The 24885-nt window shown below is 47.1% G+C and overlaps 1 protein-coding gene across 3 annotated transcripts in view; it reads left to right on the top strand.

Annotated features, from left to right (window-relative positions):
• The first annotated feature begins 18364 nt into the window (after positions 1–18364).
• Positions 18365–24885, top strand: part of Smad5 (SMAD family member 5) — a 47396-nt gene continuing 40875 nt past the window's right edge. The window contains exons 1-3 of one of the 3 annotated variants that reach the window (XM_057787216.1): positions 18365–18474; positions 23004–23226; positions 24316–24486. The gene's annotated coding sequence lies outside the window, so the exon portion shown is untranslated. The remainder of the gene's footprint in view (positions 18475–23003; positions 23227–24315; positions 24487–24885) is intronic. The other 2 variants (XM_057787217.1, XM_057787215.1) reach the window with 2 other exon arrangements.

Genomic DNA, 24885 nt, shown 5'->3' on the forward strand with positions numbered 1-24885 from the left:
CATATAAACCCTGGCCAACGGAGCATATCCCTCTAGGAGGGGAGGGGCCAGAGAGACTGACGGCATGGGGAAGCATCCTTGGACTCAGCTTCACAAGGGTGGAGCAGGCCAAGGTTGCCATCTGTAGCCTTCATAATCGTATCAGGCAAAGAGACCGCCCTAGCACAGTAGTATGGTCTATCAGGCTTAGGGAATGGGTCTTCCATCCAGGAAGGAGAGAGCTCTGAGCCACATTTCTCAGCTTTCAGTTTCTGCCCACACTCCATGTTGGAGGCCCAAGATCAGTAATGGAGAGCCTAGTGCTATCAGCTTCCTCCTGCTCTGTCCCCCAGGAAAGGCTCCTGAATGGCTCGTGGTGTCCTGGCATGGGGACTTGTTCATTCCATTCCAAATACGTTTACTAATCACCCACTGTGTGCCAGGCCTGATGCTAGATTTGGGGGATACCATAAGCAGCAGAGAACCCCAGTCATCTACTTGGTCAGCAAATTGATTGGCTGGTTAAGCCCAGTTTATGGACACTAACCATTGATGTCATTGGATACTTGGGACTAAGAAAAATCTGAGCTGTGCCCTAGTCCCAGGAAGCTCTCAGACCCATTCCAGAGGTTCTGTTTGGGGACTCTGAGATGCTACCCACACAGGAAGCATTCAAGACAGAATTGGTGGCCCGTGGTCACCAGAGTAAGGCCCAGAATGCTGTGGAAATGGTGTGGACGAGGCAGTGAGAGCATCCTGAGGAAACAGGGATGGGAGAAGACACTATGGAGATGCTTTGGTTCCTGGTGACAGGGCTGTTGCTAGGGTATCTGAAGCTGGTCTTCAGCCAAGTGAGAGCTGTTGGTTGATTTTAACCCAGAAAGCATCATGCTTAGGCAAGTTGAGGTTTTTGGATCCTCCTGACGGCTGGGTAGCTTGTGGACTTTAAAGGAGGATACTGGGGACGCAGTGACTGTTCTGGTAATAGAAGGCTAGTACTTGCGGGGAGTTGAAGAAGTCCCGAGTCTGTGAAGTTCTGAGTGACTGTGTACTGTTTGACCTGGGCATAGTCAAGGACTCCAAAGCTTCTCCCCCATCACACATACAGCTGGAGTTGAGGTACAGAGAGATGACAAAGCCTTCCTTGGCCTGTGTGAGGAAGTTGACAGTGTGGGTCGAAAATGTCTACCAGAGCTTTCTCTCCCCACTGATGAGATGCCCGGACAGACATTAGCTAACCTGTAATAACCCCACTTCTGTGTTCAGCTGTGTGCAATGACCCTACCTACCCATTCAGCTGTACATGATAGACACACCAGGTTTTCGGGGTGCTGTGGTTTCTCCATCAGAAAGCTCAGTCCATTCTTGGAGCCTTGGCTGGGCAAGGCACGTACTGGATTGGAGGAAGGAGCGATTTAGTTCATCACAGGACCTGAGCTCTCCATCCGCTAACACCTGACAGGGTGTCTGGTATCCGGAGGAGCTCCACAGCCATGTCCCAAGTTCCATCCACAGGGTCACTGTAAGAGTGGGGAGGGACAGGGGGGAAGGGGTCCCCCGATGAGTCTCTGCGTCCCTCCTGCTGCTTCTTTCCTCTCTTGCAATGTTTCCATAGCTCCATTGCCTCTGTACACGTCACCATTATCCCAGAATCCTCTCCTCCCTTTCCTGACCAGACTCACTTCTACTCTGGCTTTGGATGTCACCTCAAACACTGCATCTTTAAAGAGGGTCACCTCCCTGCCCATCACATCACTCTTCTCTACACCTATCATCTATTGTAGATCAGCTGCTGTGTTTGCCACGGTTCCTATTGCTGTAAAAGTGCCCACGGAGGGGCACTGCTTTGCTGGCTTACTTCCCATGGCTTGCTCAGCCTGCTCTCTCATAGAACCCAGGACCACCAGCCCAGGGATGGGAGCATCCACCATGGTCTGAGCCCTCCCCATTAATCTCTAATTGAGAAAATGCCCTACAGCCTGATCTTAATGGAGGCATTTCCTCAATTGAGGTTCCCTCCTCTAAGATGACTCTAGCTCCGGTCAAGTTGACATAAAACTGGCCATGTACCATTTACCTACCTTCATCATACACACGTCTGTGTACTTCACCACATTGTAAGTTCACTGAAGGCAGGAATCTGAAATCTGCTGTGAATAGACAGCTCTGGGCCCAGAGCCTGGCATAGTGTAGCAGCCACTCTATCAAAACTTTGTTAGACACATGAATGGATCAAGATGTGTTTCCAGATGCTCCCATTCATTTATATACTTACAGAAGTTTGTTGTTGTTGGTTGGTTGGTTTTTCAGTATCTGCTGGAGGCCGGATCCCAGGATAGCTTCTAACAATACAGAAAGAGGAAAACAACTTCCCACCCAGTCGTCTCCGTTCCCAGTGTGTAAGAGCATGCAGATAGATGTGTAGAAGTTCCGTGCGAACCCAGTCTGAAGGCCGGCAAAGCCAGTGCAGAGGAGCCTGGAAAGCAGAGGAGGGAAGCAGAACTGAGGGGTGGAGCTGAAGACCATTTAAGGGTGTGAATCTGAGGATGGTGGGGGATTGAGAAGATAAGGTTAGCATCAGCTGGAGACACATTCAAAGGGTCAAGGAGGGATGGAGGCGATGTTGTGGACCTTCTAGGTGGATGCTGGGGGTGGGGGTGGGGCAGCAGGGAAGATGGAGAGGTGGGGATAGCAATGAGAAGGGGAGACCATGACGAAGAGAAAAGAATCTTACTGCACACCCACACATAATCATTAACACCACTATGCACGCATGGACACACACATACACACACACACATACACACATGCATGCTCGTGCACACACACACACAGCCTCTACACATCTTACTTGGTGCAGATGGAGGGGAGCCTTATCTAGGTTAAAGAGTTCTTCCCTGGGTTGGGCCCCTTCCTTTATTAACCACTCAGTCCTTCACTAAGGGAGAAACAGTGGGGTTGCCTGCTAATAAAGAAGCAATGAACATTCTGGTAAGAGCCTGACTAAACACGGCAAAAGCATCCCCTGGGCTGTCTAGTTCAGTCTTTGTCATCCTCACTGGACAGGAGCCTGAACTTCCAGACTGTCTGGGTCAATACCGTGCAGCCTCTCTGGCTTCCTTCCTTCCTTCCGCAGGAAACACAAACCGCTGCTCACAGCTCACACTCCCACACCTTTACCCTCCTCAACCCAAAGAACTTTGAAGCATCGCGCTCCCTCCCCCTCTCCGCCACACAACCCGACCCTCCGTCACCCTCTCAGACTTCAGGCTGTTCCCTGGCAGTGACTCCAAGAGCCCTCCTTTGTGTCTCCTCACCCTTGGGTGTCACCAGCCTTCTCTCACTTCTCATTCTTGGCTTGATGTATCCATCACGCCACCATTTTATTTTGTCCTGGATGGAACCCGAGGTTTCTCTTGACAGACTCCCCAGGCTGCTTACATGGGAAGGGAACAAGAAAGAATTCTCAAGAGCTGCAGGCTCCAGGAAGAGGGACAGCGAGCCCCCACTGCCAGGCCTGGCTCTGTCCCCTTCTCCTCTCATCCTCCTCGTCTCTGACCTCCCAGGGGTAGTGGTAGTTGGGAGATGTTTGGTCTCAGGAGCTGAACAGAGATGAAGACTTAGCCAGTAGGAAGTTTCTTGTAGTGAGTTCCACTTCAAAGGCAACAAGCTGTCGCTAGACAGAGCTACCTCCTCATTCCCAAGGACATTTCTTAGCTGGTAGCTTCCATGGTTAGTGTGCCATGCACGGTACTGTGGAACAGGTCTGTGTGTGCAGGTACTGAGATGACCAGGCAGGGGTGAGGTCAGGTTTAGTGGAGAGTTTGGGAAGATAAACTAAAATGAAACAATTCCCTTTATAATAGGTCTGGAACTCTAGAAACAGGCAAAGCGTCCTCTCAATAGAAACATTTACATTTGTAGACATGTACCTAGTCAGGTCTCTACTGTGGGAGTGCCCAGACCCTGGCACCCAGTGGTAGACAGGTGGGTACCCTGTCCCTTCTCTATACCAGAAGGTGAGGGAATCCTGGCTTATCCAGGGTGCGATCCCCAGGTACAGGCCAAGGAAGCGATCCTGTGAATGAGTGCCTTTTCTGCCTTTCTCTCAGGCGTCCCAGCAGGTACGAGCCCTTTCTCAGTTGAAGTTGGATTCTCTGGGATTTTCCCCCAGGTCACAGGTAAGTGCTGTCTGTGACATTGCCTAAGGGAGAAACCTGTCCCAGCTCAAGCGGGCTGACTCCTCACCCAGGAACCTTTCCAAGTCACACTCGATGTCCCTTAGGGCACTGTGACCAGAGGATTCCTTCACAGGCCACAGTCACGTAGTGAAAATATACCTGGGCTCCAGTCCTGCTGAAGCCTGACCCGAGTTCAATAAATAAAGCCCCATGGCCAAAACCAGAAGCAAGGAAATGATCACTACATGATGCTGGTGAGTGTGTATGTGTGTGTGTGTGTGGGGGGGGTTAGCTCAAGTCTGCCCACCCCTAGCATTTGCAGTTAGCTCATACAGTCCCCACCCCGTGTACAGAGCTTGTTTTGCTGTTAACTTTGGGGGTGTTCCCCCTACTCTCAGAAGAATGAAAACAGCCATTCAGTCAGCCCTCCCAGGCCTCCATCTACCTGGCCTTCCCTGCTCCTCTCTCTTCTCGCTCACGTTTCACACAATAGCAGGAATCCAAGTCAGACCACAGCCCAGCAGAGGAGCTTCGCAGGCTTCAGGAAGGCCCACTCCGTGGTTGATAGGTGACAGAAGGTCTTGAGATGGCCCTGAGTAGAAGTCACAGGTAAGACAGTGGCACTGTCCTTGAAAGTTTGGACGAAGGCTTGTCTTTAAGTAACTGCGTCTTCCTGACAGCTTCCCCTCTGTGAACCACTTTCTCTGGGACCTCCTTCTCACTATAAGGGTAACTACCTAAGGCCCAGAAGACTTTGGTGACCACTGATGACACATGATTCAGTCAGGACAATTTTGAAAGCCTGTGATGGCCTCAGAGGCCTGACTGACTTACCTGTCCACTTGTGCAAGCTCCCCTTGCTCCGCTTCCTCTGTCCGACACCTGGAACTTTCTTTGGCTTCTCATAGTCACCCCCAGCCTCCCTCATGTTGCTGGGGTCTTTGTCCACAGGAATCACTCAGCGTAGAAGGCTCATCCCTGTGCCACTCAGCCATGTTCCTTCTTTCGCTTCCCCTTGTCAGAGCAGTGTACCCGCCCCTGGTTTTGTAGCTTCATTGTCCCATGCTCCTTTGTATAGTGTGGCTATTTGGTCATTGCCCCGTTTCTCCAACTGGGTTATACAGTTTGTGTGAGCAGGTCTAGTGTTACTTGTCATTGTGTCTGGCACTTGTCATTACAATGTCATATAGTGGAGTATGAATTAAAGTATGTCCAGTGTGTAGATAGTTGCAAATCAATGCATGCCTTGTTTGGGGAAAGCAATCTATGTGGAGCAGATCTTCTGGCTCTGACTTTGGGTGCTGATCTGGCAACGGTGGGGTTCAGAAAGCCCATGGTGTCTGCTATGCTCACAACTGTCTCGTCAGGAAAGTGATCCGACACTTCCTTTCTGCATCAACCCTGGCCTTGGCCATGTGATTAAAGCAGAAGCAGCCAACGGTTCTGGCCACAGCTACTTAAGTGAGGACTGATGTACGCTTCCTGCCAAACTGCGAGTGACAGGAGGTGGCAGAAGCCACCGCTTTCTTCAGAGGCTTGGCATGAACTTTTACCCAAGAGAGAGCTTTGTTTTGGGTGGTGATGAGCTACAGGGTTTCCCTTTAGAGTTCTAACTACCAAGAAATCTGAGGAGGGGGAGGGGGAGAACAAGGAGGCTGGTTTTGGTGGTTGTTGCTATTCTGGTGACAATGTCAGCCCAGGGACCAGAAGAACTTCATGGCTAAGGAAGCTCAGATATTGCCACACTGCACCCCTGGATATTCTTGTGATGCACCCTGCTTGCCACCCGGAGTTCCCGCTCACCCTTCTCTCTCAGTTCTAAGGAGCAAAGGCAGTCTGGGGTGAGAACAAGGGGTGGTTATTGATGTTGTCTTAATGAGTCTCTAACTGTCGCATGCAGGAACCATTCAGGACGCAAGCCTGAATCTAGAAACTGCCCTCCCTTTGTTGAGCTGGGCGGTATTTGCTGGCTAATGAAGTGGCTCACAATGATCCAGTGGATCCAGCACTGTTGGGGTCCTCAAGTTATAAACATCACATCATCATGGATATGTGGCTTGCTCGCCTCTTAATGATACCAATTCTCTCACATCCTAAGTACTTAGGGAGTCAGTGAATGTGTGTGTGCACGTGTGTGTGCGTGCGCGTGTGTGAGCGTGCACGAGTGTGCACACATGCACTCATGCTTCTAATTCCTTCGATGTGTACGCTAGCTATCTCAGCGATAATAAGATGAGTGCAGAGAAGCAGAAAGTTCTATAGTTGAAAAGTTTGTACAGCCAAGGATGATTCTAACAGTAAATGGTGTCGGGGGATTGTCTTGGGGAGAAGTAGCAACTTTTGTGTCTGCCTTGTGTTGTAGTCTGAGAGAGCAGGGCTCCTGTGAGGGTTGTTCTCCAAGCTGTCCCAAGCGTCTAGCTTAAGTCCTGGCCCGTAAAAGGCAATCAGATGTTTTTTAGAAAAATTAGCAAAGCTGAAGGAGATTGCAGTTCCATGGATCGGAATAGAGAAAGGATTGAAAGAAGACATGGAGAGGGAGGCTCAAGGGCAGAGGTGCAGGCTACTTTTAACACCCAGTATTTATGAATAATAAATAAAAGAGGAATATGCAACACCAGTTTGTGACCATTATAGCTTCTGGCATATAATAGAATCTCATTGAGCAACCCTAAGCAAGTAAAATAAATATTTTATACTTTGTCAAAAACTTATTTTCCTGTGGTCCTGAAGCCAGAAGCAGAGCCCAACTGGTTTCTGTTCTGACATCTGGTATCACAGCCAGGACTACGCTGGTCCTCTGAATTCCCACATATTCTCTGAGTCTGGCAGAATAACCTGGCAGGGCTTTTTCTCCATCAGGACACATTGGGGTGGAGACAGTTGGGATCTTCTTACTATTTCATGTTCAGCATGCAGTGCACCAGAAACTGCAAAGTCAGGTTTGCAGAAGCCACACATCCGACAGCCGGGCTGCACCGCTGCAGGTGCCTTCTCTCTGCTATGGCAACATTACACCACTGTCACATGAGTCAAGAAGCTGGAGCTGACTTTGAATGGTTTCTCTGATTTGATTCATCAGTCCAAATTGCCTCCAATGTGGTGTGATAGTAACACCCTCATACTGTCAATGATACACCCCCGGCAGCGTTAGCCACTGAGCAAAGGGAATGGACGGGTTTCACTAGGCCTCGAGGTAAACATGTCGAAACACGGACTCCATTCGCTTAGGGTCTTTAAAGCTTGCTAAGGGCCCTGGCCTGGCTGTTAGAATAAAGTTTTATGGTCTACTTGCTCTGTATGACTTTGTCACCACCAAATGACATGGATTCTGATTACAAATTGCAATTATGTGTACGAACACATTTATTTATTTATCCTTTTGCTTAGCAACCTATGATTTTCCCAACTCACTTTGCAGAGTATTGTGGTTCCCTAGCATTTGCTTTATGATGCATAAAAATCATGTGGCTGGGTGGAAAGCTGAATATGGTTCTGGGTTTCCTTGAGTCGAGTGCTTAGGCAGTGTCATGCAGTGGTTAGACGCAGATGGATGTGAATTCTGTCCCCATTGCCAACTGCCCAGAAATGCTGGAGACCTGGCTTCACAGGCTCCCGTTTCTTGTCTGTGCAATGGCTGTGTAGCCCCGTCTGCCTTACACCGCACGCTGTTTTCCTTTTTACACACTTCTCAGAATACCAAGTATTAAGAGAGGATCTCTAAGAACCAATCTGTCCTTACAGAAGACCTGGAAAGAGATGGGTCAAGAGACAGGGCAGTCATCGGGTCACCTGGACTCCAGTTCAGGTGGTTGTGAGGCTGAACTAAACTCAAGTCCTCTGGAAGAGCAGCAAGTGCTCTGAACTGCTGAGCCATCTCTCTAGTCCCCCAAAGATACCTTTTACAGTCGGGCCAAAAATACGTCATAGAGCTGTGAACCTACAGTCAGGGACTTGTGGTGACATGGCGGTTTCTTAATGGTTTGTGCCATTGTTCCTTTTCTGTATAGCCCTGGCTGTCCTAGAACTCACTCTATAGACCAGGGTGGCCTTGAACTCAGAGATCTGTCTGACTCTGCCTCCCAAGTGCTGGGATTAAAGGAATGCATCACTACTGCCTAGCTTATAGTTTCTTAATTTAAAAAAAAATGAGAATGTTAGTAATTGTTAGTAAAATTTCCAGTGGTATTTCATAAAGTATACAAGGTAGCAAAATGAGTGTGCTTTCTCAGTGTGAGATATCACACACACACACACACACATGGGGTTGTGGCAAGATGCTACCTTATGTCTTAACTGTAGCTATTTTTTATTCATAGGAATTCAAGCAATTTTACATTTCTCTAGGGTGTAAAGTTCCCAATAAATATGCATTTCTCTAAAAAATATGAAACTGTAAATTTGGGGGGAATCGATGTCTTCCTTCCTCTTCTTTCTTTCTGAACAGGGTTTCATTATAAACCCAGAATGGCTTTGGACTCATGGTCCTCCTGTTTCTGCCTCTGGAATTACTAATGTGTAGCATCACACGAGGTCCTGGAGTCCCTTTGTTAAAATCCGTATTTGAACAGGAAGAGTTGTCTATGGCAAGTCTAATTATACTTCACTTTCAAATGGCTCCAGTGACTAGTTCTGTCAATTAGGGTTAAAATCTTCACCGCAGGAAAAGTGTGTGACTTTACATTTTCACAGCTGAATTGTCCAAAGGAAACAAGGATCTCTTTGTCGGAATCAAGCGTCACCTCCACGGTGGACAGTTGGCATTCTGAAATGACAGGCTTGATTTTCTCCTTTCCAGCTCTCATATGAAATAGTTGAGGAATTTGAAGACAAAACACAAGCAAGCATGCTCAGGGGACAGGGAGACCAGGAGACGACAAGGAGACCAGGAGACCGAGAGACCAGGAGACCGGGAATGTTGCGGAACAGGGAAAGTACCTTTGTATGCCTGATTTTGGACACCTCATTCAGCACAATCTCCTTTACTTAACACAATGCCTGGCACATAGGAGGCACTGCTTGGGTGTATGTGTGTATTTGTGTGTGTCTGTGTGCATGTGCGTGTACATGTTTATTGAAGTATGTGTTCGAAGGTGTGGAGGCCGGAAGTTAATGTTGGGTATCTATCTTCCTCAATCACTCTCCACCTTATTCATTTGAGGTGGCATCTCTAACTAAATTGGAGTTTCTGATTCAGTTAGACGGCCTGACAGAAAGCCTTCGGGACTTTTCTGTCTTCCATCCCTCTGTGCTGGGATTCCAGGTATGACTTGCTAACCCTCGTTCTTTACATGTGTGCCAGGGGTCTGCACTTGGGTTTTGATAATCGGTGTGGAAAGGATGTTATGGACTGAGCCATCTCTCTAGGCCCCATGCCTACACTCTTTATATGAATGGATGCATGCATGAATGAATGAATGCCAATCTAAGGGCTGAATTTCTGTCACAGGAAGAAGGAAGTCACACCCCAGTACATAGTAATTGAGGGCCTGCATTAGTTGTGAAGCTTAATTACAGTGGGGTATGCAGACTTTGATCAAGTCTTGACCTGTGAGAAGTGAATTCCAGCAAGGCAAGAACTGGTTGTTCTCTGGGCATAGAAGGGAGAGCCCCAACCTAGAAGTGGTGGAGACAGAGGGAAAGAACTCAGTGCAGCTGGGAAAGGCCTTTGTAAGAAACACACATTTGAGATGCTGGTTGAGGAGGAACAAGACAGTTCTCTAGTACTAGGCATAGCATTCCAGAAGATTCCAAGGTGGAGAGACAGGGGACCACATACACAAAGCCTCTGATTTGCATATGAGCTTGTGACCCCGCTGGAGGACGAAGAAATGGTGGGATGGCCCTTCTGGGTGGGCTGTGGGAAGGCAGTGAGAGGGCCTTGAAGGGCTTTCATTTGAGGGTGACATTTGTATTTAAACTTCCAACACTGGACGCAGCAGACAGTCCAGGAGGTACAGGATAGTGACCTGGGCTTGGATCCAGTGGTGATTGTCCGTGACAACAGACACAGAGATGAGTGGATGGATCTGAGATCATTTCTGAGTCGGACAGATAAGTCTTGAGGCGGCATTGAGAGTAGAGGGAAGCCCTCTGGAATCATGTAGACTGCAGCCACACAGCAGCCTCGGGGGCTCTGCATCCCAGCACTTTCCCAGCCTCCCTTAGAGGCTCTGCTTTCCCACCAGGTCCATATGACCTTGTTGCATGTTAACAGTTACCCGCTTCCCTATTTAAAAATAAATAAAGTGACCCTCAGAGATGGCTTAATGGTTGAGTGCTTCCTGCTCTTCCAGAGGACCTGAGTTCAGTTCCCAGTACTCATGCTGCGCAGCTCACAGCCCCTGTAACTCCAGCTCCAGGAGAGTCAGATGCATCTGCCTGCCTTGGGCAACTATACTTAGTGTGTACAAATCCTCACACCCCACCACAGTTTTAAAAAACAATATTACATCTTTAGAAATGACCTATTTGCATAACAAATATTTATCTGTTTTATCTAATTTCTCATCCCTGATGTCTAAAGCATGCTTGATACCTGAGAGGTGTTTAATAAATGTTTACCATCCTGTTGAATTTAGGAATAAATAAATAAATAAATAAATAAATAAATAAATAAATAGGCAAAAGCTAGGAGTAAGTATAGAGTGTTTTGGTTGACTGTCACCACAGAGCAAACCCCAATGTTGTGGAATATTATTTTAAGATGCGTTACATTCATTTATGCTGTGGAATTTATGCAGTTGTTTAATGATGCAAAGATGTGTTATATTCTTTTAGGTTGCCTTTGTTTAACTCTGTGAGGCTGTGTTACTTTGCCTGCCTAAAACACCTGATTGGTCTAATAAAGAGCTGAACAGCCAATAGTCAGGAGGAAAGGGATAGGCAGGGCTGTCAGGAAGAGAGAATAAAAAGAAGAAGAAAAAGAGATCAAGGAGCAAGAGAACAAAGAGAGGAGGACTAGGGGCCAGCTACCCAGCCAGCTTTGGAGTAAGAGTGAAAGTAAGATACACAGAAGTAAGAAAAGGAAAAAGCCCAGAGGCAAAAGGTAGACGGGTTAATTTAAGTTAAGAAAAACTGGCTAGAAATAAGCCAAGCTAGGACCAGGCATTTATAATTAAAAATAAGCCTCCATGTATGATTTATTTGGGAGCTGGGTGGTAGCCCCCCCCCAAGCCAAAAGATTAAAAAAACAACCAAGAGCACCTCAGTCTCTGTGTCGAGGAACAAGACATTGCTTTTTCTCACACACGGGTCTGAATCTGCTTGAACAACTGTGGAGCTGCTGGTATCTGTTCCACTCTGTTTTATTTCAAGACGGGCCTCATTCTGGGGCTCAGGCCAGCCTCAAACTTAAGACATACCTGCTTTTGCCTCCTGAGTTTTGGAATTCCAAGTGAGTTTCATGATGCCTGGCTCTGGGACTGATCTAAAGATGGGTAGCAAATGACCACTTGGAAGCATCAAACACATTGACCAACTGTATTATATCACATTCCCTGCCAAAAGTCATCCTGGCAAATTTGACTCCAAAGAGGCCAGGAAACAAATCCCATCATCACTAGTGAAAGATGCCACAGGCATCCACAGCACACACAGAGAGAAGACATGTATGTCAGTCATGTAGATATCTCTTGAGTGATTGATTGTCTGATGTAACTGCCATCTCTGGAGAGAGGGAAGACTGGAGTGGGACCAGGCAGTGGGGGGAGGCAGGATGTCAAATATTAGGAGGTCAAATCTGCACCTAACAGGTTCAGTGAGATTGCCATGGTAACTAACTGAAGTGTAACTAACCAAAACAAAAGCCAACTGCAGGGAACTGGGGAGAAGGCTCTGGAGGTCAAAGTGTGTGCTGCCCAAAGCTGATGACCTGAACTCAGAGACCCAGACTACACAGAGCAGGACAACAACAAACCAGAGACCCTGCCTCAAATCAAGGGTGGAAGGCAAGAACTAACTTCCCAGAATGGTTCTCATGCACATGTATGTGTGTATATGTGTGCGCGTGTGCACACACACAGGAGCAGACTGGAGTGGCTGAAGTAGTTGGAAAGTCTAAGGAGGATCTTGAGACACCTCAAGTGAAGCTGTATCCAGAAACTCAGAAGAATCTGGCAGGGGGTTGCTGCAGCGTTTTGTTCTCAGCTCCGAGTCTCTTGTTGGCTTTGTTTCCAAACAGACGTCCTCCAGATGGTGTCAAGGAGGTCCCTGTTAGTCCCAGAACTAGCATTCACAGACATCCAGACATCTCTCATGGACCTAAGTGATGGTATGTGTCCCTTAGTTTACTGTCCATCGGTGAGAGAATCACAATGACCTAGATTGCTAGGGTACTAAGAGGTCAGGTACCCCACCTCTCAGATAGGCAATGCCCACTGTGGGCAAAGTAGGAAAGAAATGTGTCATGAAGGAGGAAGGAGAAAGAGCACCGGAGGAAGGAAAGCGTAAAATAACCCTGCAGCTACTACCCTGCGGTAGGGAAGCTGGGAGGGGAAGGTGGCTTTACAGATCTGGAGTCCATTAGTCATGTTCAAAATGGATACATCAGTTTAGGAATTGTTTAACTTACTGCTAGAACACTTGCCTAGCTTGTGTGTAATTTACACTTTCCTTGTGTGTGTGTGTGTGTGTGTGTGTGTGCGCGCGCACATCCTTTGTAACAGAAGGTATCAGAGACCCTCAAATGAACAAAATTACCTACTACAGTACATGGAAAAGACAATTTATTAATCTACAAAGTGAATACATTTCATGTAACTAATGCATTTGCTAAGAACATTTTGGAATTATCTGGCATATCAGCAGGAAGTGGATGTTTTCAAAACAAACACCGTGTGGCACTTGCTGTGTGTCGGGCATTGTGGGTACCTTGAAGGCGCAGTGAGTTTAATCTTCGGGATGATTCTATTACTTCACTACTTCTGTTATCTCTGTTTTGTAGGTGAAGAGACACAACTGGCTAAGAAATCTTGTCAAGGTCACCCGGGTAGAAGCCATTTTTCAAATCAAGAATTCTGACTTCAGGGCTCTTGCGGTTAACATTCCACACTGTCAAAGGCCGTCCTGGAGATGTGAGTCTTTTATCTTCCGCCTCCCTCTCTTCAGTTCTATCCCACTCCCCGATTTTCAGCTGCTGTTCTGGGTTTGAAGTGAGGTACACATGCGGTTTGACTCCTGAGAGATGGGGTCTCTGAGGATGTAAGCCGAGAAAGCAGAACCATGATACTTAGCAGAGTTAACTCAGGAGTGTTCGCCAGCAGGAGACAGCAGATGCTGCTCCAGGCAGGAAGAGGCAGCCTTCTCTCCAAGCCCCAAAAGCCTCTTTGTTTTACGACTCTGGGTGCAAGCAACCCTTTTAATTTTGTGTTTTGGATTCCAGCCATGGAGAATCTTCTTTAATGTAGCAGATGGCTGGAGACAGGCAGGCCAGGTTCTGACATTCTACATGAAGCCGCCTTCCCCAGAGAGGAGTCTCCTAACTATGCTAAGTGAAAAAGGAGAGAAGCTGTAACTTAACATAGACACACTGGCTGTTTACCATGTGTAAAGCAGCCGCTGTCTTGAGTGTCTGCAAGAATGTGAAAGTCAGGAAGTCTTTCGGGAGTCTGGTGAAAGCCATGGACTTTTTCTTCAGAAGATTTGTACACAGGTATACACAAAAAATGTTCTCAATAATCACAGGGGCCCGGGGATTCTCTGCTGTCATTGCTGGAGCTTCAAAGAGTCTGCGGTTGATAGTTTCCTGGGCTTTGAGTGGACACAGCTGTTATCCTCTCTTTTCTTCCTCCTCCTCTTACTGTGTGTTATGGCTTCAGCTTCCAAGTTATGAAAATAGATTTGTCTATGGGTTCTTTTTGATTTTTGAAACAGGGGCACACAATGCAGTTCAGGCTGGCCTTGAACTCACAATCCTCCCATCTCAACCTGTACAGTGCTAGAGTCCAGGTGTATGCTGCCATGCCTGGCTTACTGATGAGTGTAGAAGTCTTCTACACAAGAACACTAGAATTTTACTGGAAAATACTTTCAATTTTTCTATAAAAATTATTTCAGTGTAATCTCCTGTTGGTGTGGTTTATTCTGAATTCTTTAAGGTTTATTTTTATATTTAATTATGTGTATATTTGCACATCTATCATGGGTTTGTGCATGTAAGTGCAATTGCTCACGGAGGCCATAAGAGGTCATTGGCTCCTCTAGAGTGGCAGTTACAGGTGATTGTGAACCATCCCACTGGGTTCTGGCATCTCACTCAGGCCCTCTGGAAGAGCAGTTTGTGCTCTTGACAGCTGGACCACCTCTCCAGCCTGGTTTCTCTTAAAAGAGAAACATAAAGTTTCTTTTGACCATCTATGTTATGTATTGCTGTTTGCTTCCCCACCTCTGGCCTATGGGGTGTCTTCAGGTGCCATTTCTTTGAAGCCGCGTTGGTTTGGGAACTCTGTTTGGTTTAGCTGTGCTTCCTACACTTTTTCTAGTACTAGGGACAGAGCCTGGGGGTAGTTGGTCAGTGGAAGAACGTGCAGAGAATGAACTCTCAGAGTTTGAAATGGAGGTTTTATTCTATCTAAGGATGCTGTCTGGAGAATGCATATAAGTTTGGACATTTCTTCTCCGGTGCCTACTTTCCATAACGTCTGAGGAAGGGAGACATTTCTGGAGGCTATGAAGATACAGATACCTCTGATGATGTCATCTCTGAGGACTATGGAGATACGGATACATTTGATGGTGTCGTCTCTGAGGGCTATGGAGATATGGATACATCTAATGATGTCATCTCTGAGGGCTATTAAGATACGGATACATTTGATGATGTCATCTCTGGGGGCTATGAAGATATGGATGCCTCTGATGATGTCGTCTCTGAGGGCTATGGAGATACGGATACATCTGATGTCATCTCTGGGGGATATGACAATATGGATACATCTGATGATGTCGTCTCTGGGGGCTATGAAGATACAGATACATTTGATGGTGTCATCTCTGGGGGCTATGGAGATATGGATACATTTGATGGTGTTGTCTCTGGGGGCTATGAAGATACAGATACATTTGATGGAGTGGTCTCTGGGGGCTATTGATGCCTCTGATGGTGTCACTCAGGGATGTTTCTGTTGGATGACACCTCCAAACACTTAGTTCTTCTAGTTACACTTGTGTATAGGTAGGTGTTTTTAGTGACACACTTCTAAGTTACAGCAGAATTGTGGACTTCAAGTATTTATTAATAATTTTCAACTAAAGCCATCTTGCCTTAATTATTTTATATTTTAAAATAAAACTTAAGAAAATATGATCCATGTGTTTCCCCAATTTTCCTGAAAATTGTTTACTTCTTGGGTCTGGAAAAATTGAAGGTGGGTTGGGACATTAATAAGCCCTTGAGGCTAATCCATTTGCCAAATGACTGACTTCATCGGTTATTGAGAAGAATTGGAAAGAAAAGGCCCAGTTTTTTCCTAAAATGAACTTAATCAAATACAAACCATTTGGGGTTGAGGTTTCTTGCCTTTGCATCTTAACACCCAGGCTGGGTAGTTCTCAGCGGAAGAAGGGCCTTCTAGACATTTAGGGTGCTTATATCATCTCTGGCTTCTACCTGCTGGGTTCCCATGGCCTCCATGCCTGGGACAATGGAGAAAGTCTTCAAACTGCTAGGTATTTCCTAGGGAACAGCCATTCCTGGTTGGCAACTGCAGGCCTTAGTGATGCAGAAATAGATTTCTCTCCCAGTAAAGAAAATCAAACACCAAGGCGAGTGTCAGGGGATCTCCATCAGGTGAGCATCTGATCTCAAAAACCATTTTTTTTTTTTTTTTTTTTTTTTTTTTTTACAAATCCTGATGTCCCACAGCACATATCTATCTGTTGTGGGAGCTGCGGGCTGTGTTCCTGCCGCCCCAGCTCCCGGTCGCCTGGCTAGCTTATGCGCCAAAATAACGACACACAAACTGTATTCTTTTAAACACTGCTTGGCCCATTAGCTCTAGCCCTTACTGGCTAATTCTCATATCCCGATCAACCCATCTCTAATAATCTGTGTAGCACCAGTCTTACCAGGAAAGATTCAGCATGTCTGACCTGGCGGCTTGCTTTATCGCGTCTGCTCTGAGAGGAGCTGCCCTGCATCTGAGCTCACTTCCTCTTCCTCCCAGCATTCTGTTGTTTACTCCACCCACCTATGTTCTAACCTATGAGGGCCAAGCAGTTTCTTTTTTAATTAACCAATGACCTTCTTCCATCATCTATCTGTTCAGATCACCCTGTCCTACTTTTGTTCCTAGACTCAGCTGATTACCCAAAGCTCGAGTTCCTTATGCCCCCAGCAAGCCCTACATCTTGATGATTTGGATAGCTAGTAGGCCCTCTGATTTCTACACCCTGTAAAGTTGAGGTCATGTCTCTGTTCTCTGGAGAGTTCTTTTGGCTGCTGACCTCTACATTCCTCTGTTCTGTGTTATTATCTCTCGCAACTGAAGGCCTAGCCTGAGTGCCCCAAACCACCTGGGAGCCTAGAGTCTGGTTGATTGGATCACTGTGCAGATACACAATTGAGGAAGTAAAACGGTTGGTTTTCGGGTTATTCACGTGACTTTGGAAAGGACTCCAAGCCTCACCAATTGTCCTTACAAATATGCACACGTTTGTTTGTGGAAGGATTTTTACTAGTGGCTTGAAGGGAGGAGTGTCGCTGGCACACACACAGTATTCAATAAGGTCCTCTGCAAACATCAATTCTAAAAAAAGGGCATTTCTCTCGCTATGGTTATAGGTACTTCTGAGAGTTGTAAATCCATGCCAGGCTCCAGAATCCATGCCTTCCAAGGGCTGGAAACGTTATATTTAACAACAAAGAACCAGTAGGCATGACAGAGAGTCAAGGCACATGGAGTCCTCGTTCACAAAGTTTATGATGCAGTAAAGAACTTTAAGATGGAGACCTGAGATTGCAAACTGAGGGCCAGCAGGCTAAATCCGGACCATGGGTGTGTTTTGTTTGGCTTGTGCCGGCGTGAGTCTTCTCAACGTCAAAGAGAAGGGGAGGGGGTGGAAAGGGACAAAGAGGCTGATCGGATAAATGTGAGAATTTCCTTTTGTGTAAAAAGATACATTTCCAATCTTCTTTGTGAAGCCAGAAGATCTGCCAATACTGGGTCCTTATTCCCACACCTCTCCCTGCTGATGGCTGGCTACAGCCAACAACAGCCACTCTCCTTAGTACGGGAGTGGATAGATGCTTTCTGGCTACCCAACTCCCACCCAGTTTGCTTCTCTCACCATTTGACACGGCTGCTTCGACCAAGCATCATCAACAGCGTTGGAAACAAGCCACAGAAACTTGGAACAACACGGAAACTGGCCCATTTGTGTATCAAGCGAGGTGACCCCGGTTTAGGCCGCAGAGGTGGCATTAAGGCGACAAGAAGTTGTCAGATTTAGGGTCTACAGAATTTTGAACCTAATGGTATTGGAGGATGGGATTAACTGGAGATGGTTTAAAAATAGTTCCAACTTATTTAGCAAGAAAACGACACAATCAGGTTTGAACACTTAAAAAAATAAACACAGAATTATTTAAAAGCTTTCCCTTGCTGTGCAAATCGGGTGCCCTAGTACAGATATCATATTTCTGGGAATGCTGACCCTTTGGGGCATTAGGAGGGAAAGAGGAGCCAGACGGCCCGATTATTAGGGCGTTAGCCTGTGGACAGGCAGTGCACCTCCACGCCTCCACTTGCACCCAAGACACTCCCTGCTTCCAGATGGGGGGCGGTGTCCCTTAGACAGCTGGGATTGAGTCCTGAGAAATGGACGATCTCCCCTGAGCTCCGGGTTAGCACGGTCTCCATCTGCAGAGCATTTTTCCTTCGGGCGCCACGGTCTGGCTGTATCTAGCAAGCTGTATCATAGTTAGGATTTATATCACACGTCAACGTAAGAGGCGAAGTTGTAGCTGAAGACACCTTTCAACGCTTTCTATAGGCGAGAGCGGTCCCCCGTTGTCCACGGCGAGGACAACTGTTTGGTTAGAAGGCGGGTCAGTTCCGTGGGTGTAGCGCCTGGAGCCCAGTGCCACGCTCAGGCCTGCCGTGCACCGACAGGGTAAGCCAGGCCTTGGCCACTCCCGACGCGCATGCGCCGGCTGGCCGCCTTGGCCCTCCGCCGCCCCCCCCCCCCGTCATCCGGGTCCCGGGCGGGCGGGCGAGCGGGCGCCGTGCGCTTGTCCCGCGGCCGAGCTGCTAATAAAGTTACGGCGCGTGCACGGCGCAGCGACGGCGTGAGGAGAGCGCGCCCGGACGGCGGGGAGGTGAGTGAGGGGCCCCGGGGCGGAGGGGCACGCGCTGCGGAAGCCGGGGTCGGGCGGAGGCCTAGCGGGTCCCCTTGCGAGACCGGACGGGGCGCCGAGCTGCGCGGCGCGGCGGGGGAGGCCTGGCTGCCGCGGAGGCCACGGCTCCCTCCACGGTTCCGACGAGGCCCCCCGCCACCTCGCCGCGCCACCTCGCAGTGCAGACGGCCTAGGCCGAGCCCGCGCCCCGCCGCTTTGTGTGCTCGAGATAAGGATCCGCGCTTATCGGTGGGAATTACACTCCGGCCCGCGGCGACCCGCCCCTGCACCCGGCTGTCGCCCGCCCGCCCGCCCGGGGCCGCCCTCCGCCCGCTCGCCCGGCGCTCTGGGGACGTCGCCGAGGTCCTCGCGCCTCGCTAAACTTTATGTGAGGAACTGAAGCAGCTTTGTCTTTCGGCCGGTCCTGGTGGTTCCCTCGGGCGTGCGTGCCCCAGTGCCTTCTCCACCTCCCACCCCCTGGCCCGGTTCCTTTTCGCTTTTCCGAGGCTGGTGCGGCGCCGAGGTGCGAGCCGAGGTTTGAAAACTCCCCCGTGGCGCCCGTCTGAGGTCGGAGCATGCTCAGTAGCCTGGACATTTTGGTTGCAGAAAGAGCTGGCGAGGATAGTCGAGGTATTTGGAGGTGTGCCAGCTATCCGAAGCGGCTGTCCCGACTCCGGTTTTTGGATGGCACCGGCGAATGGAGCCCAGGCCAACCTGGGAGCCAGGACTGGCCGAACACTCTAGGCCCGATCTTTATTTTGATTGTAAAGACAATGTTTCCCGGGCAGCTGAAGGTGGGGGGCGTACTCCTGGCCGCGTTTGCGTCTAAATGGGTGTGGTGCTAAGTATATCTTGTTTATCTTTCTTTGGAAAAACTTTTGAAGTCTAGTGGCGTTTGTCACATCATGCCTGTTGCCTAGCGCTATCAAGTGTGTTCCTACCTAGCAACAGAGAAGGGGATCAGTGGACTTTGTTGGTTGGCTTTACAGCAGCTAAGAGAAAAGGGTACACGTGATGTTCTTTTCTCTCTGCAGGGTCTTTCAGTACAAACCTTGAACTCCAGCCAGTCCTCCTGCCTCAGCCTTCCAAGTGCTGGGATTGCAGTGGTGAGCCATCACCGGTCTGGTCTGGCAGTCTTTCTGTTTTAAACAAAAGAGTACTTGGCTGTCCTTAGCGTATGGGAGTTACCACTAGCGAGGTAGCTTTTCATTTTAACTTGAAGCTGAAAACCCAGTAGGCTTAGTTGAATGTTTCTGCCAAATGCCAGCCCATGGTGCCTGTTGTATGCAAACAGTGCCCACATGCCGCAAGACAGGACAGTTTCACACTCAACGGCTCTGTCCTGAGATTGTTTCAGAGTTTGTAGAGAAAGTCAGTGGGTTAGTAGTAACAAATTCCATTCTTCCTTTTACCCATTTGGTAACATTTTTCCCCCTCTAAAAAGAAACCCTGAAGTTATAAAAATATCCAACACAACTGAGAAGCAACAGTTTATCAAAATATAACCTTTATAACGTTTATATATTATGCTCAGATTTTTTTTTTTTTTTTTTTTTTTTTGCCAGGCATGCTGGCTCAAACTTTAAATTTATTCCAATACTCAGGTGGCAGAGGCTGGTAGATCTGCCTGAGTTCCAGGCCAGCCAGCGCTACCTAGTGAGGCCTTGTGTGAAAACCCTTTCATTTTGTTTGATTGCTTACACAATGATCTCTGGGGCACCTCTCCTTCCTCTGCTGCTCCCCCACTCAGTCTTTTCAGATCACGACTGTTACCACGAAGCCTTTACTGTGTCTTTGTTGCAAATGCCATCCATCGTTTGGTCACTTTAGGTCATAGACAAATCTTCTCAATTGACTTCCCTCCTCCATTCTGCAGACAGCTAGCCCAGGCTGGCTTCAAACTTGCTGTGTAGTCCAGGATGACCCTGAACTCTTACCTCTACCTCCCAAAGGCTGGGATCACAAGCCCGCACCCTCACACTTGGTTGTTTGTTTGGATTGGTTGGCTTGCTCTTTTAGCTGGCTGGAGCCTGCAGACTGCACTGCACCGACCTCACAGATAAAGTTTTCCATGCATCCATGGGATATGGGATAGATAGTTGAAGGAAAGAAGAAGTCAGTGAACTGGGGGAGGGAGTAAAATGTGTCTGTGATTTGTGCAGCGCTGTGCTTACCTGCTTCACTCTGGTGGGCACCACAGAAGTGGGTAGATGGAGGTGTTGCCTTTCTTTTCCCTCTGGCAGAGTTAGCCATTAATTGCAGTGTGAGGCAGTGGCAGAATGTTGGTAATGAGGTTTGAATCAGATTGTTGTGTGCTGGTTATGTAACATGTTGTGAGAGTGTTATTAAAAGTTGCCTTCTGTAGCAAGGAGAGAGGCAAGTCAATTCTGCTTACTCTCTTGGGCTTTCATTCCTGGCTGAACCTGAAGGCACATTAGGCTACAGCTGTAATTATACCTGGGCTGCCTGTTTCCTGTTTTCATGGTGGACCCAAACAGCATGGTTTGCAGTGATGAGCTCTTGTCCTTCGTGTTAAACAGAGGCACCGTGTTCTCTTTGCTGAAAACAGATTGGTGGCTTGATTGAACAAATTCCATTTTAGTGTTTTGAAGATAAGGCAGTAAAATGATAGTGTTTTACTTCTTAGTAGCTTGTATCAAAATTTAATATAAAATCACTTTCATATGCATATTCTTTGTTGTGTAAATTTTAATTACCAATACTTGTGTAGTGTGAATCAAGAAATCTCTTTTTTTGTTGTTGTTTATAACTTACCAATGTTTTTTATTGCCAGGTGTTTGTGTTGCTTTGAGCAGGGAGACCCACATCAGAGCTAATTTCAGGGCCTTCATTCCCCTGGTTTATCCATCTCCACATTGTATTTATTCCTATTGTATGTTCCTACCTGTAAGTGCTCTGTATTAAGAACATGGTTGTAGGCACCTTGGGTTCTATGATTTGCCAGCATACCTTGAAGAGGTCGGATATTGGAGAAGATTCCCATCTTGTAATGGACAGTAGTAGCCTGAGGAATGATTCTTATCTTCACTAGGTGTCAGTCTGGAAGAGAACTGAGAAAGTGGGATGTGGAAAGCCTGTTACAGACTCAAGGTCCTCTCTAGCCAGAAAAGATGGTGTAGGGCCCCTTCTCTCCCTGCCCCGGGGGTTGACCTGTGCCTTCTTACACCTTGTTTTTCTACTTCTGAACTTAGTGGACTATTAGCAGTTGGAATTTTCAGGGCAAGGTCATCTAGCTAATTGCTATTACTATACATCCTTTACCTTCAACCAAAACTTGAATGTAGTGTGTATGTTTACTAAATGGGACCATCAGCATTTAGAAGTCTTTCAGAAGAATTGTTTAAAACTAGATTATTAGAATTTTTTAATCTTTTATTTTATTTATTTATTTTTTGAGACAAGGTCTCATGTAGCTCTGGCTGGGTCTCACTATGTAGTTCTGTCCAGGAACTCACTATGTAGGCCAGATGGGGCTTGAACTCACATAGATCCATCTGCCTCTGCCTCCTGGGTGCTGGGATTAAAGGCATGCATTACAGACTAATTTCCAAATCTCATAGGTCACATATTTTAAATCTTTATTGTTTCATAACTTGGGATGATGTAATTATAGAACATTAAGGCTTTTCATAATTAATCACTAGTTCTGGGCGCTGTGTAGCTTTGATAGATGTGTGAATATGCCCACACACATACACAGGCACACACTTTTTTCCTCCAGCCAGGTTAGAGGTTGTGGTTTAGTTTTACCAGAAGTATTTTCAGTAGCTTTTCTCTCTGCCTTCATTTACTGTATCTTAATTTTGTTGAGATTATTTTTTTCTTTTTGGAAGAAAGCATTATTAGGACAGTTCTCTTACATGAGCCTATAATTTTATTTCACTAGTTATTATTGTTAATGTGTGTTTTGTAAATAGGTTTTGTGCTGAATCCTTTGTGAGCACAGTCTTTACCTGTAGTGTATCTGTATTTTCTAGTTTGGCATTCCATGGGAATTTGGAAATATCTTGATCTTTTGTGAGGTTTCTAACTGGAGCATTTCCTTCTGATTTCCTGCATGTTACTTTGTTACGCTGGACGGAATGGAAAAGGTAGCAGCCACAAATGTCAAGTGTCCTTTCTGACTTCTCAGAATATGCTTCAGGAAGAGGCTGGCACTGTGCAAATTTAACTTTGCTCTCTGAGTATGTGTGTGATCACAGGGATTCTGTTCTCCCTTAAGTACTAGGGTCTTTCCTTTTTCCCTAGGTGGTGGACTGCCTAACTGGAGGTCTAGTTATCCTGGTGTGTGTTCCTGGGAAGGAGGGACAGTGCAGAAATACTTCTGAGCTGTCTGTAGTCTTGCCGTATTTGCATTTTCCTGTCCTCTTAGGTGAGAGTCTAGTTAACTCACTGACTGTTTGCACTTTTCAGCTCGAGTACAGATTAAATGACAGAACAGAGGGGCTAGCCAGCACTGGTTTTTGTTTGTTTTCTTCTCTTCTACTTAGGGGGATACTTGTACTCCTGGGTACACATGCAGTGCTGGAGGACAGCACAGTGGCATTGGAGTGGATGCTGTAGACTTCGGCTTTCTGTGCTTCAGAGGCGCATGAAGAGCAGCAGTGATTTTGTTGTAATTGAAAGGAGAGCACTGTGAAGGAGATTGGCCAGCTCTGTTTCTGGCCTTGTGCCTGCAAGCCTGAACAAGCACAGTCTACTTCTGGTGGCAAGGTAAGGAGTCTTGCAGGCTCTGTGAGGGTGAGCGATACATCTAGATCAGGCTCTGCTTAATTAGAGGACTCAGAGAAGCAGCTGCAGCCTAAAGAGTGATTAAAAGCTGGGAAACAGAAGTCTGGATGTGGGCGATTCAAAGGAGGGACATCTGGGGGCACAAAAGAATGAGCAGGACTGTGCTTTGAGAAGTGTCGGGACCCGTGTTTATCATCCAGAGGGTTTTGAGAGCTGTTTAGAGCTTTGGATGTCTTTTTAAAAATGTAATCTTTATGTGTTCTATCAGCGTGTGTGTGCCTGGTGTCCAAGGAGTCCAGAGGATGCTGGAACTGGAGTTGCAGTTGGTTGTGAGCTGCTGTGTGGGTGCTGGGGATTGAACCTGGGTCCTCTGCATGAGCAACAGCAGCTGAGCTGTCTCTCCAATGCTTTTGAAATTGGGAGTCAGAGCTGGTTCTCTAGGAAAGCAGTTTGAGTGTGACCTTCCTTCCCTTTAGATCTTCCTGTAGAGCTGGTGAGTTTCTGAGTCTGGAGGAGCTGTGTGTCCTCGTGTTCTCTTCCAGCTCTTCTGCAGCAGTCGTAGCTGCAGCCTACAAGTTCTAAAGCATTAGAACTAAAGCCTAGGCAGTGGTGCTGGGGTCTGTCCCTGTGATCCTTGGTGGCTGCTGTTTATGTTAGAACCAGAGGGAAAGAGATTTTTTAAAGCTTCATCCTGGTTAACCTGGAAAGTTAACTCGGTGTATGTTTGCAGGTGGCTTGCTTCAACTTGTTTCTCAACTTCTTGGTTCTTAAAGTAACCTGGGATTCCTCTTAGAAATGTGGGAAGGTTTGTTTTGTTTTTGAGACAGGGTGTCACTGTTTGGCCCTGGCTGGCATGGAAGTCACTGTGTAGACCATGCTGGCTCAAGCTCATAGAGACCATTCTGCTTTCTGAGTGTGGGATTAAAAGTGTGGACTACCACACCTGGCTATTTTTTTTTTAAGATTTATTTTTAACTCTCTCCCTCTTTGTTTTCCTCCCTCCCTCTCTATCTCTACTCTCTCTGTGTGTCTCTCTCTTGTGTATGTGTGTGTCTGAGTGCATGACTATAGGTATCTGTGGAGGAGACAGCTGTCATCTTCTGGAGCTGGAGTAGTTAACAGGTGTTTGTGAGCCAGCTGAGGTGGGGGTTAGGATCTTCGGCAAGAACAATATGCTTCTCTAACCTCTGAGACATCTCTCCTGCCCCAAGATGCCTATGAAGAATTTTGGGGAAAAAAATGGTATTGTATTGCTGCCTCTCATAAGAGAATTCATACATGTGGAAAATGCCTGTGTATTTAAGGAATGTAGGGAAACTGTTAAATCTTATTTCTGAATATCCATATAGGTGACTCACTCTCAGTGTAAAGAATGCAGGAAAGTTTTGTCATAATGAACCATCAGTTCACATCCATAAGCCACAACTTAAAGGAGTCTGTGAAAGAGTTGTGCAGAAGACCTTGAAATAGAAGTCAGGCCTTCCTCTGCATTGGAAGCATATAGGACATGTGAGACCGTGTACAGCTAATGTGTTAGCCAGGTAGAGTAACACATGCCTTCATTCCCAACCCATTCCCAGCCCTTGGTAATACGAGTTCTCTGAGATGGGTTGAAGGCTAGCCTGTCAAAAAACTCAGATA

The sequence above is a fragment of the Chionomys nivalis genome, chromosome 13, assembly GCF_950005125.1.
Source record: "Chionomys nivalis chromosome 13, mChiNiv1.1, whole genome shotgun sequence".
Taxonomy (NCBI): Eukaryota; Metazoa; Chordata; class Mammalia; order Rodentia; family Cricetidae; genus Chionomys; species Chionomys nivalis.